This window comes from Rissa tridactyla, chromosome 8, assembly GCF_028500815.1.
Source record: "Rissa tridactyla isolate bRisTri1 chromosome 8, bRisTri1.patW.cur.20221130, whole genome shotgun sequence".
NCBI classification, from domain to species: domain Eukaryota; kingdom Metazoa; phylum Chordata; class Aves; order Charadriiformes; family Laridae; genus Rissa; species Rissa tridactyla.
In genome coordinates, this window is record NC_071473.1 from 7,016,067 (window position 1) to 7,029,436 (window position 13,370).

Below are 13,370 nucleotides of genomic sequence, written 5' to 3' on the forward strand. Positions count from 1 at the left end.
CAGAGTGGCAGAGACACAGGATGGCAGGGCTGCAAGGTGACACAGCAGCAGGGCTGCAGCATGGCACAACTGCAGGGTGGCAGGACTGCAGGGTGACATGGCTGCAGGGTGACACAGCTCCAGGGTGGCAAGGTGGCAGAGTAGCAAGACTGCAGAGTGGCAGGGTGGAAGGGCTGCAGGGTGGCAGGGCTGTGTGACGGCGTGGCTGCAGGGTGGCAGGGCTGCAAGGTGATATGGCTGCAGGGTGACACGTCTGCAGGGTGGCAAGGCTACAGAGTGGCAGGATGGAAGGGCTGCAGGACTTCAGGGTGACACGGCTGCAGGGTGGCAGGGCTGCAGGATGGCAGGTTGGCAGGGTGGCAAGGTGACACAGCAGCAGGGCTGCAGGTTGGCAGGGCGGCAAGGTGACACAGTTGCAGGGTGGCAGGGCTGCAGGGTGTGAGAGTTGCAGGGTGGCAGGTTGGCACGGCTGGAAGGTGACACAGCAGCAGGGCTGCAGGGTGGCACAGCTGCAGGGTGACATGGCTGCAGGGTGGCAGAGCTGCAGGGCGACACGGCTGCAGGGCGGCAGCAGGACGGGGCTTTGTGCCCTCTCGTGGCTGGTGCTCGGAGGCTGCGCTGGAGCTGCCTGGCGCATCCCGCACGGTAGCTTTTCAACGAGAGGAAATAACCACGCGAGTGCGACTGGAGATCCCTTCCAATTCGCAACGCGAAGGTTCCCCAGGGAAAAACGAGGAGGAAAGATTATGACGAGGAAGTGAATCTGTTATCAGGAGCAGTCTGATAAATAAAAACCCATCCAAAATCTGCTGCGCGGCACTTGCCAGCTCTTGTTGGGTTTACGTAAGTGATTAGAAATAGGAACTGTTTCACTCCGGGCGAGAGCACATGGGAACTGCTCCAGCCCCCTGTTTGGGTTGAGGGGGGGCTGTTGTTGTTGGAAAATGCCAATTTGTCAAAATGGAAACATTTGGCAAGGATATACCCATTTTGACAAACTTCTGTCAAAACACAGCCAAGAAGGCTCAGGAAAGGCAGGCAGGGGAGTGCAGCACAGCGCAGCCACCCTCCTCATCCTCAGCACGAGAGGATGCCTTGGGGGCACGGGGTTGGGGCTGCCCACCGTAGGCTGGTGCCAGCCCCCCCCTCCGCACCGTGAGTGCTGCCGTGGCTCAGCGCTTGCTGCTGCTGGGGCACGGTCAGAGAAGCAGCACCTTTTTCTTTCTCACCCTGAAACTGGGGAAAAAGGCTTAAAACGTGACCTCTGGACTCGCTGCTGGGGCCAGGCGCCTGGCGGCGAGGAGGGGAAGCACCAAGCACCGTGGGCACTTGGCCTGTGCCCAAGGCTTCCCCAGGCCCGTGTTCGGATGAGCCGGTGGGTGACCCTGCAGGAGGGTCCCCAGCTTCAGCCTTGACCCTACCGGACAAGGACCTTGCTGGCAGCTCAGGCAATTAAGGACAACAAGCACTCAGGTGCGATTTTTTAAGCAAAATTCAGACATTTTCTTTGAAAAAAAGGGAGTTCTGAAATGTGCAGCTCTGATTTTCCCCTTCCCCTTGGCAGGCAGCGGCTGCCCTCATGTCTCCGTGGCTGCCCCAAGAAGGGCTGTGCGGGATGTAGGATGTGAACCCCAACCAGCGTGGCCGGTGCCCGGAGCCTCTCTGATCCCCTGTCTGCATCGTCTGCCACATGTCTTCCCCCTTCGTTAGCACATCTTCATCTGCAGCTCTGATAACACAACCTCTTGTGTTATCACAAAGCCAAGCTTTCCGAGAGTTTGGTGATCCTGTTGAAAGGTCTCCCGCTGCAGTTGCTGGCCGGGACAGGGCTTGCCTTCCCAGGCAGGAGCGATGCCGCTGCGATGGGCATCGATGTGTTTGCACAGAGGAGCCGACACCAGACAGGCAGCAAGGAGAGGAGCCAGTGCAGCCAGTACACCGGCCATGCTTGCTGGTCCTCCACCCTGCGTGGCAGGGAACGGTGTTGGGGGGTTTATCCTCCCGCCTGGGGAGAGCGGGGACAGGCACTGCCATACCCCAACACCTCAGCTTGCTCCTAAGGCATGGTCCCTGCCCTGGGCAGCCACGGAAGCCCTGGCACCGGGGCTCTGCACCCTTGGGTGGCACCTGCGGCTGCAGGCGGAGCTGGCAGCAGCAGCCCCACGGGCACTCCTGGGGCACTGCCGGTCCCCAGGGCCACTCACAGCGTGCAGGAGCCACCAGGCTGCTCTGGCAGAGGCAGATGAAAGTGTTTGGGGCTGTCACCGGCGTTATGGATGGGCTGCGAGCGCTGGCGGGGAGCGGTGCGCAGACACTGCGGATGTGGAGGAAGCCTCCATGTTTCCGACCCCTGATTGATGAGATGCAAGTGCCGGCTGCTTCACTTACTATATCACCGGTCCCTCAGCCTCCGACTGGGATGAGGGTCCTTTGAAGCCCAGAGACGATTGTCTCTGTTGAAAGACAAGAAGGGTCATTTTTCCCCCCAGGATCCCCCCTGACCTGGCTGACAGATTGGCAGCTCCCCAGGGGACTGGGGTCTCCATCAGCTTGGGGTCCACTGGGCCACCGCGCCCATGTGGAGGAAGATGCTCCGTGGAAGGGCTGGAGCGTGGCCAAAGGCATGTGCAGTGCCTTCCAAGGGCAAGAAGTGAGACAAATCCGAGCTGACCAGGAGCTCCCATGGCAGCGATGCCTGGTGCTGATGGGTGAGCAGCAAAAGGGGAAAATAAAGCAGCCAAGACGCTTTAAGATGGCCAGTGCCAGTGCTGCCAGGCTCGCAGGAGGCACCAGGAGTCACAAGCAGTGGCCTAGCCTGCAGGATGCTCAGCAATAGCGATGCTCCCTACAGGCAAAGACCCACCACCAGATTTGCAGTTTGCCTCAAGGCTACCTTTTGTTGGTGACAGGCCAGCCCGGCTGTCTGCGAGGGTCCCCGTGCTGCTGGAGGCCACCTGCCTATGTGCTCCCCAGGGCTGGGAGTGGCCGCAGGCTGCCTCCTGCCCTACCAGCTTGGCTGGGCCAGTGGTGACATGAGCTCTCCCTCCAAACTGCCTGGGTGCTGCTGCTACAGCGTCCGAGGGGGTGAGCAAGGACCTCCAGGTGGGATGGGGACACGTGGGGAAGCACCGCTCTGGAGATGCGTCCTGGTCCTGCAGAGCCTGGCCCCTGCATCCCCACCTCGCTCGTGCAGGGCAGGCAGCTGGGGCTCCCCGGCCGGCGATGGTGGCGTGCAGCTTCCCAGCCGGGCTGCGGATGTCCCCTGCCACTCCAGGGGCTGCGGGATCGGAGGCTGGAGCCTGCCTTGGCAGATCTTGCGATAGAGCATCAGTTGGAAATGTCTGGTGAAGGTCTCCATGGGCTGTGTGCCTGCACAGCGGCAAGAGCCCAATGCCAGACACGGTTGCACACATACGTGTGGTTTGAATTGGTTTTTTTGGGGGGAGGGCTCCTCCAGCCAGGCGCATTGCCCTCTCCTCTCCGAACACAGGGCTGTACCTGCCAGCCTTCCTCAGCGTGGCTCAACCCTGAAGGGAGGAGGCGCTGGGACAGAGCAGGATCCCGGGACAGCCATCCCCGAAACTCCCTGTGCCCCAATCCGGGGCTCACCCAGAGCGGAGGGTTCGCCAGCCCCACCACGGGCTGAAATCCTGGTCCCAGAGCAGGTGAGGTTCATGCCTGATCCGGGACAACCAAGTGACAAACCCCACCAAGGGCCAAACAGAGCAACATCAGCGTGGCACCGCATGAGCTCAGTGCTCCCCTTGTCTGCCCTCTCCCCCACTCCAAAACCAGCGGGTCCGAGCAGGATGGGACCCCGGATAACCAGCCGGCCACCCCAGCACCGTGACCCAGCCTCTCCTCCAGAGACCTCCCCTCTGCGGCCGCAGCAGGCAGGCAGGAGCCACAGCATGGGTGCTCTGGGATTTCCCAAAGTTTGTTATTACAAAGAGAGAAAGAAAAGGGCTCAAGGGATCAGCAGGGATGAAAAATGCTTTAGAAACACGGGGGATCATTTAACAGGTCACCTCCACAGTGGAGTTTGCCAAGCTGATAAAGGCAAGCAAACTTATTAAGGCGCACACAGCTTGATTCGAAACGGCTGCTCCCAAGCAGCCAATTACTCCAGGCCGTTCAAATCCAATTAGGAAGGCTGTTTCCCTGATTACGCTGGTGTGTTTTACAAATACAGCACAACTCCTTGGGTTCAAAGAGCAATCCATAAAAGGGAGCACAGTAAGAGGCGAGCCAGCGCCTGCAGCCAGGAGAGGCAAACCCCAACCCCATCCCTGGGGATGCAGGTGTCCCTGTCTCCAGGGATGTGGGTACCATATGGGATGGGATGCCCAAGCCCCAGACATGGTGATGCTCGCTGGAAGAGCAGCACTGTGACTGTCCCTAAAGCAGCACAGCCCCCGAGTTGAGGAGAAGCGATCTCTGAGGTGTGGTCCTCATCAGGACCTGGGCCCTGGGATCATCCAGATGCAGGGTGCCAGCAGGGTCTCTGTCGGTGCCACCCCTCTGTAGTGCCCTCCAGGGTCTCAGCAAAGGCCACCCCTCGTCACCCAGCTCAGCTGACCGGTGATGTTCGCAAGCCTTTCCCCAGAGACCTGGAAAGTTTTGAGGTTTACCCACTGGGTATCGAAAAAAACCCAGACATCCTCAGCGTTACACTGCAGGGGGATTTGCCCTGACCCTGCCAGTGGGGAGAGGCAGGTTTTAGAGAGAGAAACCCAGATGGGACTGTCAAGGCTTTGCCCAGGCTCACCAGGGCCAGCAGAGCTGGGGTGGATACGAGCACAAAGGAGGAGGAAAGAATCGTGTCTCCCCTAATTGGGATCACGGGCGCTGCCAGGCAGCAAAGAGAGCCCATCCCCTCTGGACCTGGGGAGTTCCCATCACCTGGGGCAAAGGCGACACCAGCAAACTCATCACCTCACTCACGCAGAGGACGAAAAATTAACCCGCAAACTCCATCCTCAGTCCCAGAGGCTGAGCCGGGCTTGGGGGGGCGGCGGGGGGGAGGAAGGGCCATCGCCGGGGCCGAGCAGCAGCTCCAGCGCCTTCGTGGCCATCCAAATCCTCACCACAACCGCTCCAACGGGTTTGCTTCAAAATCTGGCGTGCGGCCACCTCTGGGGTGTAGCACAGCCCCTGTTATTAAAATGTGTGACAGCAGCTCAAGATGGAAAGTGAAGTTGTACATTCTCCATCTGAAACTCCGGGAGGAATTTCAAGCAGGGGAATGCAATTTCCAGCCTGGAGGAGAGCCAGCAGCACCAGGGCGAGATTTTTCTTAATATGGTTTTGCAAAACTCGAACACAGAAAAATTGCCTGTAGCTATAGCAATACCAGCGAGCTGGAGACAGCCCCGAGCGGGGAGGAGGTGAGGCGTTTGCACAACAGAAACACCCACCGACTCCAACAAGCCTGCTGTCCCCCCGCCACTGCCAGCACGATCGTACACCTTACCTCCCCGCTCCAGCCCGGTCTCCACTGGGATTTGGGGGCTGAGCCAGGTGGAAGCTGTGTGGACCAGGGCAAAGCCGCTCTCCCGCCCGTCTCGGGAAGGGAGCACCATCCCGGGAGCGAGGGTTTCGGCAGGGGAATCAACACCCCCGGCATCGGGCGCTGGCAGTCCACTGCAAAACTCCCCACGGGACGGCAGGACACAGCTGCACGGCACAATACACCTTCCCGCAGCGGTGCAGGCAACCAAACCGCGACGCTACATGTCACAGACGGCAAAAGCTGCTGCTGGCAGCGTGGAAGGGAGGACGCGGCTTTTCCCAGACCCTCAGCGCTTGCAGGTCTCCACTCCCTCCGTCAGCCTGGGAGGAATGCGGGTTCAACAGCTCCTAACAGCATTTCGGGGCAGCGGTGGGGTCCCGGTAGGGTGGCAACCTCCCCGGCCATGGGACCCCCGGCCGCCCCGCTGCCCTCCGCCGCCTGGCCAGCCCAGAGAGCGCTGCCTGCACACCGCAGCGCAGACACGGCTGGCTCCCGGCCAGCTGGAGTTACAAAAGGAGCCTCCCGCCTCCCGCCCCCCCCGCTATTCCTGCTTTTGATTTAAATAATCCCAATAAGGGGATAAAGCAGCCAAAACCCACTGATTTTCTGAACGCTTCAATTTAAAAAATAATGTACACAAAATGTGCGATTTTTATGAGAGTAGGCAGAGCTGCAGAGTATCAGACAGCCCTTCGCTAACCAAACCTCTGTCCCCGGGGCACCAGCTATTAACTCTGCCATCCAGAGCCCTCAGACATCCTCCCCACAGCATCCCAGCTCTGCCTTGGCCCCGCTTTCTCTCTCATTTCCCATGCAAGCGCAAACCCGGGGCTGGCTGCAATTATTCCTTTATTGGTGCCCTCCTGGGTGAAGACGCAAGACTGACAACAGTTTCACATCATCCTGGGAGTGAAAAATTAGAGGGATGAGGAGGAAGCACAAAAGCGAAGGTGCTTTTTGTTTGTTTGTTTGTTCGTTCAATTTGCTGTTACTCAGCATCTGGTCACACAGGTGTGTGGAAGCAGAGGGATTTCTTTACCCTGGTTATATGTATGGGGCAAAAGGCCATTTCCAGCTGAGGAAGTCCCCTCTTGAAGAAGCCAGGCGATGCCACATCCCTGTTTCTTGGGCAGGGAGGGAGCAAGGTCTCAGGTCCCACCACCAGCTCCTCGGTATCAGCCTCTCCGACACCCCTTGCGTCCCCTGCAGTTATTTCTGCATCTGCTACATCAATCTGTGCAACGAGCGGTTGACTGACTGACCAGCCAGGGGTACTTGACAACTGTTTACCTGCTCTTTACAAGCTCAGTAACTCAGTGGAACAATAATTATATGCTCACTGCTGATCTCATTTAGAGTTAATTACATGCCAAATAGACATATCTCTAATGTGCTTGGAAGCATCCCAATAAAGGCTCTGAGCAGCCCATCAATACGTACGTGAACACGAGTATTCGTTCTGCTGGTTGTTTCACCACCCAGTGCTTATTTGCAGGTCTAAATCGATGGCATCACCTCATTTAGGTCAGTGGAGGGGGAGATGCGGCGTTAGTTCGGCTCTGAGGGAGGAGGAGGCAAACACAGGGGAACCTCTCCTGGCCACAGCAGGTGAGACCCGACCCACGGCAGAGACAGGGTCAGCCCCAAACCCACCAGATCTGGTGGCAACGTGGCTAGGACGAGGCCAGTTTGGCAGATAAAATAGCATGTCACACTGAAGTTCCTCCTTTCTTTTTAAAAATCCATCTACAATAGCCTAGTATTAAGGATGCTGCATGGTTTAATCCCACTGTTTTTAGCCTAAAAGTCGAACTGACTCCATTTGGGTCATTCTCCCATTGCATTTCCCCCCTGCTGCTGGGCTGGGGGCTGCCAGCTGCACCAAAGGCACTGGGGAGCCTGGAATTTGTACCGGGATGCTGCAAAATGATGGTGGCAAGGGAGGGATGCCATCCCCGAGCCCTCTCTCTCCAGCACTGCGGCACTAAACCCACCAGAGAGAGCCGGGAGGGCTGGAGCCCGGCCGAGCTCTCCCATGCTCCGTGCTGTAAAAGACAGGCGCAGCTTGTCACCTTGGAGGGCAGAGCTGGAGAATTAGATCCTAAATGCTCACAAGTATCAGCCGGGACGCGCGCAGAGCTGTTCCCAATCAAGCAGCAGGCCAGCACAGCTGGGGCGCATCCTCCCCACTCGCTCGCACCGCGCTGGCTTCCCCCGAGTCCCAGCTGGCGAGCTCAACGCCATCGTGCCCAATCTCTGCGGGAGCCGGCTTTTTTCAAGCAAATCGGTTTACAAGTTTCCTCTTTTTTTTTTTTTTTCCTCCCCTTCCCCCTGAAAAAAAAAAAAAAAACAAAACCATTTGGGGATGGGGGGTGTTTTGCTTGTTTGCCTTTAAAAAAAAAAATAAAATAATGTCACCAGGCGCAGATGGCCACATTTACGAGTCTATGGAGCTCTGGCATGCCCACTGCTAATTCCTCGCACAGGTGGGGGGTAGCTTTCATTTGGCTCTGGTTCAGCCAAATATTCAGTGGCCAAAGGGAGAGGAAGGTGTGGGATGGAGAATTGGAACATCTGGAGCAGAGCCGAACAATAACGAAAGGCAAAGCGAAGTTTTAAGGAAAATGTCTCAAATGGATGGAGGGGAAAAGCAGAGTTCAAAAGGCTCCCTGCTGCCAGCAAGGAGGGAGGCAGGCTCCCAAGTGTCCTCCTGTCAGGCATTTGTTTGGGTTTTGGAAATAAGAAAAAAAAAGTGTGGTGTTGAAGGAGTAGGCAAAACCACTGGATTAAACCCTGGCCAGCTGCCCCCCCAGCAAAACCTGCTCCTCCGCTGCGGGCAACACAGATTCCAGAGCTTCATGCGATAAAACCTGAATTTCAGGAGTTTTACAGTAGCCGCAGAGGGATCAGAATGTGACTTTGGGTCAGAATCCTGACTTTTAGCCCCCACGAGATGGGGATGGCCCCACTCCTTGGGCCAGCCCGGAGCTCTCCCCGCATCTCGCAGTTGATGCTGGCTGTCCCCAGGCACAGGGCCGTGGCTGCAGGTGTCCCCGGCATCACACAGGCTCCATTTCCCAAGCAGCCCCTCCAACGGTATTTAAGTCATATATAGGGATAATGCATTTTCTTTGTCTGTTTTCATCGTCTATTCCAGTCTTAATTCTGCAAAACCGCTACGACAGCAAAATATTGCACCATTAAGAACAGCTAATGAACAGATAATGAATCGGGTAATGAACATAACGAGCTAATACTCTCATTCCCCCAAATAGTGGCATGCACTCATGAATTACAGCTGCTGAAATCAAAGCCCGAGCAGTCGGCAGGTCACTCCGGAGCCATGCATGCTGAGCACACCACGACCCTGCTTTCCGGGTGAAAAACACGCGCTTTCCGGCAAGACCTTGGGTCTCACGCGGGAGCGAGGAGAGGCGAGTGGAACAGAGCTGCAAGGAGCATCCCTGCCTGCCGGGAGCTCCCACCGGCGCGAGGGCAGGGTCCATCCCTGGCTGCCATGCCTTGCCCAGCAGGCGAGGGCTGATCCTGCTCATCTCTCATCATCTGCCATGCACATGCTGAAGCAATCAGCGGGGAAAGGCTGGAAAGCCTCCAAAAATGGGAGAGGGCGCAGGGTACGCTTGCCTTCCCGCAGCCCCGGGGCTGCAATACCTCCCGCACCAATAAACTGCAGGTGCTGGGGGATTGCGAGCACTTGCCCACGCACTTCATTAGCATTCGGATCCTGCCTCCCCAGCCCCTTCCCGGCTCACGCACGGCAGGAAAAATTATTGTGGAAAAAAGCCCCATTTAGAAACAAAAGCCTCTGGGTGGTGAGGATCCCCTTTCCCGGGGACAGTAGGCATCTGGTTCCTATAGCGCAGGCACCCACATGTGCTGCTTGACCCCCAGCCCCCATTCCTTCCCCGAAAAGGCAGGTCAGCGCTCGCTGGCTCTGCGGGAAGGAGCTGGGGCTTTGTCTGGAGCCAGGCCGACGACAGGAGCTTTCAGGCAAATCACCCGGGCTCTGCCGTGTCTGGGAGAGATGGAGCCGGGACCGAAGCTGCCGGTAACCTGAGGCTGGTCAGCCCGAGAGCTCCACTCCAACGGGAGAGCCACACCAGGGGCCCTTGGACCAGCATCACTCCATGTGGGCTCATGGTACCCATCAGCATCCCATGCCTCTCAAAGGTTCATCCACATATTTGAGTGCTTGTGCTCTAGGACTCTCCTGTCACTCCCCACACCACGGTCCCAAGCACATCTATGAGGGTCAGCTGCAAAGTGGCAAAAGCCCCCATCCCCAGCTCATCCATCCAGGACCCTCTGCCTGTTCCTCCACCTCTCGCCAAACACATCCCAACAGCCCCTGCCCCCGTGTGAACTTCATAGATGAAGCCCCAGAGCCCCAAGGATAAGGGTAGAGCCAACAGCCCTCACTGGAGGGAGCATGGGAGCATCCCCACCAGCTCACTGGGCCACAGCCACCCCCACCCCGGGTCTCCCCCATCACCTGACACAACTTCTGAGCACAGATAAAAAACAACAAGAAAGCCTATAAATCTATAATGCTGGGAACAGGTTTTAGGATCACACCTTGGAGGTGAAACTCAGACAGATGCCCGTCCATACCACGCATCCCTCCTGTGCCGGGGCTCGAGTCCCCGCTGCAGTAGCGGGAGGGGACCAGAGCAGCCTGGGATGGGGGACCAGAGCATTCTCCAGGCACCTCCTCATACTGGGGTTCTCGTGCAGCCAGGCTTTTGCATCCCAGGCTGCCAGGATGATGGCAAAGAGCAGGACAGATGACAAGTCAAGGGCAGCTGCGGGAGCTCAGGCACAGTGGCTGGCTGCCGTAGCCCCCCCAGCAGGGACACGTCTGGGATGAGCCTGCTGGCTCGACCCTGGCTGTGCCTTCCAGGGCATCCCTGCATCCCTCTCCCTCACACCATCCCCACCTTGAGCTCCCACAGCTGTCAGAGCTCCTTGGAGCATCCTCTGCCTCCCCGAAACAGCCAGGGCTGCCCCATGGGGTGCCAGGGGACACTTTGGTGCTGGGACCCCCGATGGTGCTCACCCACCCCATGCAGCACCAGGCACAGGGCCAGGAATTGGCGCTGGCCCCCCCAGCCCCTCTCCCACCGTCCCCTGCAGCAGGACCAGCCCGCGGGACCTGCCATCCCGGGGCTCATATGAATGCCCTGTGGTCATTTTTAACCACAGATCTCTGGCATTATTAATAACATACATGTGGGTCTCGCTTCCCCTATGGGATAACATCTGGGGGATATTCATCACGGCCACCGCGGGCTTCAGCCCCCCGCTCTCCCCGCGGAGCGGGATGGGTCACATCTGAGCACCGAGCCGCTTGATGTGGAGTCATTAGCATGCACAGACTTCCAGCCCAATTACTTGACAGATGAAATCAAGATCCATTGGCCTTATTGTTTGCATCTGGAGCACTGCATCCGCACACACACACTCCTCCTGCCTCCTCCTCCCCAGCCCAGCCCTGGCTGCACCAGCGTCGGCTTCATCTGGATGTCGTTTACCATGGCTTGGCGTATGGGAACGTAGCAAACACACCATAATAAAATTAGTCCTACAAAACAGCAATTATCCACAGCACCTTCAGAGGGGAAAAGGCGCACCATTTCCCAACCCTGCTTTCTCTGCCTGTTCGTGGGGAAGAGGAGCCCGCTGTTTTTTCCTCCCGTGAGCAGCTCTCGCAGGAGAAGGTTTCCTCTCCCAGCGAGCACGAAGCAAAGCCCAGGTGGATCACACCGCAACCTGTTCGCAGTTCCAGTTTTGCAGCCAAGCTGCTGCCGTTCTACCCACCGATTTTACACAAAGGAACAATTATGCTTCATTTCTACCCATTAACACGTTCGACAGCGCCGAGCTTGCTTAAGGAGGAAAGGAAAAAAAAAAAAAAAAGTTGCATCAGAAATACTTGAGGCACTGAAGTCAGCACACAGGTGTTGGGGCTGAGACAGTGCCCGGCAGCGTGCCAGCGCCAGCCCAAGCACAAAGCACCTAATCCTGGCGATTACAGCCCATAAAGGGGTGCGTGGGGATGGGGCTCACACCCCAACACACCCCAGATAGCACCGGCCGGGTTGGGCTTTGCCTCAAAGCCTCTCCCCAGAGCTGTTAATTAGGGGAGAGGAGCTTAATTCTTGCCACATGTCTCCCACAGCGCTTTGCTCCTCTTGAGGAGCTGGTGCTTCACCGGGGTCTCTGCTCCGCTGCAGGACGGGAATGCGGGATGTCTCCAGAGGAAGCCTCGAGTCTTCCTGGGCCGTTACTGGGGAAGCAGAGAGGATCGGCCGTGGGCAGAGATGGCCCTGGCTGCTGCAGGGACATCATCCCCACTTGGCATCGTCCCCAGGGCGGAGGTGCTGGTGCCCCCGTGGTGGCTCACCCGGCGTGCAGGAAGATGCCCATCCAGCCCCATGGCCAGCACAGAGCCATAGAGGAGACTAGGGGCTGCCTCAGAGGCAGGCACTGAGCACCAGAAAGTATTTGGGTTTCTTTTTTCCCCTGTAACCCATCTGTCCTTAATTTCTTTGGGGGTTTCACTCCAAATTCTTCGGATTCTATGGCAAATGCTTTGCAGTCGTCGGCTCAGCTTGCCTCAGCGGCTGCCCAGCTCAAGGCTGCCTGGAACCAGAGTAGAGGGAAGGGAAAATGCCAACCTGGCAAATTCACCAACAAATAACCCACGTCCAACCAGCATCAGCAACACGGAGGCGGTGGGAGCCTTTACTTGGGGCTGTGCCAGTCTGTCCCTCTGTGCAGCAGGAGAGAACGATAGATTTTTGTGGCCAGGGACACCAGATGGTGCACCAGCCCCGGTCCCAGCCCGTGTCCCTCTGTCGCTACGTGCTGTGCTCCAGTCCCGAGCTCCGGCACATTTTTGCCAACACCTGGACCAAGCGGTGCCAGTCCTGCCCGGGCATCCCTTCCCTTCCTGCAGACCGCAGCCCCAGGAGGCACAAGCCCGCCTTGCCAGAGCTCTGGTGGGAGGTGTTTCCATCTACTCCTATCATTTGTAGCAACAAATTACTTGTTTTGCCCTAATTTTGCAATTACGAGACGGTAGCTCTGGGCTACAAGCAAATGCAAATGTCTCAGGCTGGGGGGAAAAGCCATGTCATGCACCCATCCCCACATGGATCAGCAGCGCGGGATGACGTACACCGCAGTCGCCGCTAATTAGCTGCTAATTTTACAGACTTCTTTATGGTTTGCAGTCATTTAACCTTTCCCATGGGCTGGAGCCCTGCAGCCAGAGCTCTCTCCCAGTGGGCACCAGGATGGCTCTGCGGCGGCTCCCTGGGGAGAGCGGGGCGGCAGTGCCGGCGGCGGAGCAGGACAACTGGCACCAGACACAGCCCCGTCCCCAGGATGCTGGGGACAGCCTGGGAAGCATCAGGAGGCACTCACGACCTGGCTGAGGCAGAGCTCGGGGTGCTCACAGCTCCCTTTGGGTGCTCCCACCTCCTCTGGATGCCGGGATCTGAAATATCTTCCCCCTGCTGCCATGTGAAGCAGAAATTCAGACCCTGCATGATACTGGGGAAAAATAATCCTGCTCCAACAGGAGAGCAAGCCCACATATAAGTTCAATTTAGGCCCAGTTTTGGAGATTCAAGCAGTGCCTTGGCTTGACACGGGCTGTCTGCGAGAGCATGTTTCCTCCCCAGAGCCTACATCCAAGCCATGGGTTTGATAAGTATCAGGATACCGCGCTGGCCTCAAATGGAGAAATTAAACAAATACCTTGCATATTTTGGTGATTCACGCACGTGAGCAGCCGTAATTGAAGACACGATCTGTCTCGCCCTTCAGCATG